Below are 4790 nucleotides of genomic sequence, written 5' to 3'. Positions count from 1 at the left end.
TTACGCACGCCTTGAGCAGTTGTTTTTGGTCTCAATTGCAAGTAAATATTACCTAGGCGTGAAAATGTATTACAAAATGATTAATATCACCAAAGTTAACAAATATGGATAAGGGTAGAATGCCCTCTTTAATGTAACGAAACTTGAAGCTGAAAGACAGCGTTCGTCACGGTTGAGAAATAGCTGTTATTTTAATTTATAAAGGCTATTTGTATATACGGTCACCAAGAAATAGCTGTTATTTTATTTATAAAGGCTATTTGTATATACGGTCACCAAGAAATAGCTGTTATTTTAATTTATAAAGGATATTTGTATATACGGTCACCAAGAAATAGCTGTTATTTTAATTTATAAAGGCTATTTGTATATACGGTCACCAAGAAATAGCTGCTATTTTAATTTATAAAGGCTATTTGTATATACGGTCACCGAAAAAATTGGGATATTTTTTAGCGTCTACGGCTGTTTAGTACAAGATATGAACCCAAAACCATAAGAGTCTAATGATTTATAAGAAAATGAAAGATTAAGCCATCATATAAGTTTTGATGCAAAAAATGTCTATTACAAACCTATAAATTTTAAGAACATTCTAAGTACTTTAACCACACTGTAGGCATGATAAACTGGGAGATCATAGTTGCAGTATGAAAAAAGATTAAAGAAAAATGTTATAGATGAAGATCATCTTTCAGAGAAAGGATAGTGATTTTTGGCTTCAAATATTTAACCGCTCAGGTTTATTACACAACTGTATAAAGGACTTATAGGAATACAGATAAAAAGCATTGAAGTTTTTCTTTATTTTGGTTTTAGAGTATTTTATACAGAAATCATGAGTATATATTTTTGTACATTCATTTAATCTTTAGAATTCACTGTAGTTTACTTTATACAGTTCTGTAAATTAAAAATGTTAGAAACGTGATAAAAAGTATTTTTCCAACTTTTGATTGCATATACAATCTTACATTGTATGAGAGTTATAGCTACTTTCCAGTTGTTTTTTATTTCTTTCCGAAACCTTTTGGACTTCATCTATCTGTTTTATATAAAATATTATAATAACAGCATTGTTTGATTATTCAAATATTTTTATCAAAATGTAATGGTGAACTAGTGGTTTATATTCATAAACACACCTACATCCATTTTTACGGCAGAAAAAACAACAAAAAAATCCTGAGAAGCAAAATTATTGAGGAATAAACACATTCCATTCTTTTTATGGTAACAAAATAATTGACTAGATGGAGCTACGTTCGAAACTATAGATAACTTTTTAAGAATTTTGTATCATTTTATGACTTCCAACCAATTAAATACCTCAACAAACAAATGACATAACACTGTGAAGAAAAAGAAAACAAACTAGTAAAATGCAAATATAAATTTTGGTGCATTACTTTAATTCGGAATAGCATGACATGCATAATAAATAATCGATTTCTTCAGCTATATGGCAGGGCCACTAGTGGCACAATGGTATGTTTGTGGACTTCCAACGCTAGAAACCGCAAGATCATTGTGTAGCTTAGTGCTTAACTTGAAACCTTACCTATATGGCGATTTACCCCGGCCTTTGTGGAACCAATGAATTAACATATTAGCTAAGAATTACTGCTACTTAACATGGTAATATTATTATTAAATATTTACTTCTTCTTCTCCTTCTAATTCCATTGAAGAGTCAACTGATTAATCCTACCTAGATCTGGTCGTGGTATCATGAATTCCTTAAAAGGGCAGCTATGCCTCTCATACAGAAACTACGATAACATTGGCCTCTAAAATGCTAAGTAAGGCCCCATATTTTTTAACAAATTAATTATTGCGCGCGTTATCTTCGCATTTCAGTTATGTAGCAATATATGTACATTTTATATGTACATTGCCTTACACTTTGCTTGTTTCTTTTTTCTTCTTGATAACTTTGCTGTGCCTTTTGACCATTAGGGTTTTATATTGATTCTTTATGTTGTTGTTTTTATATGATGTATTTAATAACCGACTTTCTTCTTGAAAGAATAAAATATAATATACAATAAAGTCGTATAATTATAGTTTTAAACATAAGTATCATAATTTACCAGTGGTAACTTTCTTTAATATTTCTACGAGTTCTGTTCTTTTCTTCATTAATGTTTTCAAAATCTAAAAAAATCAGAGTTCAAATACATGAGAGCGAGCTTTCGGATGTTCTTTCAATCTTGTTGAAAGCTATCGTTTAGTTTCTCCGATGTAAGAACTATAACAGCCTTTACGTTTAATTTGAAACACTGATTCTGATGTACCATTGTTAACAAATTTTCTTTACAGAAGTTGTCCTAATTGTTCCTTGGTAGGAAACAAATTTTACACTGAAATCCACATTACATTCTTTAACAGTTTTTGACCACAATTTCTGGATAGCATGTGAAATTTAAGGATTTAAGGCAAGTCACAATAAGGGGGCGAGTTTTCTAAATTCCTGCTGTTTCAGTGTTTCTCTTTTCGACCTGTAATTTATTTTTTAGAAAAGATAATTTGGAAGGTAGCTTATTCTATGATACAAATTGAGACTTAGCGATTTTTTTTCAGATAGAAAAGCCTATTAAGAGGAAAATATATTTTTACCTGTATGAAAAAGAACTTTTGCGATCCTTTTTTGAAGATCGTAGAAGGAATTCCGAAGAATTTCAACTCCTGAGTGTGTGTGTATTCTTATGAAAAAAAGGAGGTGCGAAATTCAATGTATCTTTTTTCCTACTAAAACGTTTAAAATGAAAGCTTCTATCAGCTCAATGTTGAGATGAATTACATTAAAATTTGAAAAAGAATTTTCAGTACAATTTGAATCTTTAAAAAACCATAAAATATCAATAATAAAACGAAACCAGAAAACTGCAGCATAGTTTGAAATGGAAATAGCAGTTTCTTGTTTCGACAATAAACATATTAGGAAAAACTAGCGAAACTGGACCTTTGTACTTAGACCTTTGACTTGGTCATAATTCACACCTTGAAACTGAAATTTTGCATGAGTTCTTTAAAAATGAAATAATTCTTTGAAAACGGAATGACAGAAACATCAAAATAGAACCTGGGATTAGAGCCATTCTGATAAAATTATAGTGCCTAGTTATTCGTTTCTCAACTGGCACATATGTAAGAAAAATATTTTTTTCATCAAAACTAACCATAAAGAAAACAAAGATCGGTACCTTTTATTTTTTTTACAAAAGCTTTTGCATTATTTATAGATGAAAAACCTTTGTGACACAAGAGACACAAATATTCAAGAATTTTCCAATATTGTGATTATAACTTTAAACAGCCGAAAAGTAGTTATCGGAATGGTTGCATGGTAAGCCACCAGAGGGCGACAGTGGGGAGAGGATAGAGACAATGACGTCATATGTCCACAAATTTACGTTAGAGAGCGCGTTGCTAGGGGTGACGTCATATTTCGACAAAGTAGAACCAGAGGGCGCATTGCTAGGAGCATGTTGCTAGGACGCCATAACAGGCTGATGTCATGCTGCTATGATAATGGTAGTTGCCTGCTTCCAGAGAGCACTTTGCCAAGCGTGACATAATAGTTCGATTGTTAAACAACAGATAGCAATGAAGTGGCACACAAGGGCCCGTTGGCATGATCAGAGTGCAGATAGATTAACATAACATTAACTTTATAGTAACAATCAGAGTTTTGAAATGAATAATTTTATCTAATATGCATAACATTGTGTTTACAAAGTTTTGGTCAAAATACTATATCAGTCATGAATGTTAGATCTATCGTTAAGATAATCAACTTTACGTATTACATTTCTAGCCAACCCATGAGATCTGGTACTAGGTGAAAGGTCTTGTCAGCAATGACGTGCGTCGCAAGGTGCGTACAGTCAAGATGCTATTACGTTTCTTCTCGTTGGAAACCCATAATTAAATGTCAGTAAAGAAAGACTTGTAAAGAAATATTATCAGTCTTCAGATGTTGCCATAATTCGTTGTACATTTAGTGTAGATTGAACATAAGTTTTTTGCGACTCTGTATACTATAAAGGGGAAACTACAATTGTCACAGTGCTTGTCTACATTTTATAGACTCTTGTCCTCAAATACTGATAGTCTTAGGATGAGCCTTAGAGTCTACCACCAAACAAGGGTCCCTGTTTATTTTTCTTTTTGTCAAATGAACTTTACTAATTTTCGTAAATTTTATAACACTTTTGTTGACATTCAAGATGGAAAACTAAAACTCCATTATTATGTTAAATGGTAGGAATAATACTAATTTAATTGTAATAAGCATTGTCTATAATGATCATGCACTTTTGACCAGTAGTCTCTGGAGATAAACCTAATCACATTGGTGAATGTCGGACATGGTTTTTATGTGAATTTATATTATCACTCTTTACAAAACGATTTCATGTAAATGATAAATATGTCTTTTCTTATAGACCATTGTAATGAGATCGCAGAGCTTTCAAGTATATCATCATATTGAAAACCCTCTATGGTATTCACAGTACTTACTGTTCTAATGATAGATTGGTGTAACATCATAGTATTTAACACATTCTCCAACAGATTCTTTATATCTATGTAAGAATAATCTATTTTTTACAGTTACAGTCAGTGTTCTGTGCTGTTATATACCAGACGAAATACATTAGTTCTTGTTTTCATTATGTTCAAATACTGCATGACAACAGAACAGGTTGATTCTCAAGCTGAGGCCATTAACTGTCAAATGACTAATGAACAAAGGTCAGTAGGAGAGTCTAACTGAGTAGAAA

The sequence above is a fragment of the Limulus polyphemus genome, unplaced genomic scaffold (genome assembly GCF_000517525.1).
Source record: "Limulus polyphemus unplaced genomic scaffold, Limulus_polyphemus-2.1.2 Scaffold5, whole genome shotgun sequence".
NCBI classification, from domain to species: domain Eukaryota; kingdom Metazoa; phylum Arthropoda; class Merostomata; order Xiphosura; family Limulidae; genus Limulus; species Limulus polyphemus.
The sequence above is the reverse complement of the archived record's forward strand: the minus strand, read 5'-3'. Positions refer to the sequence as shown.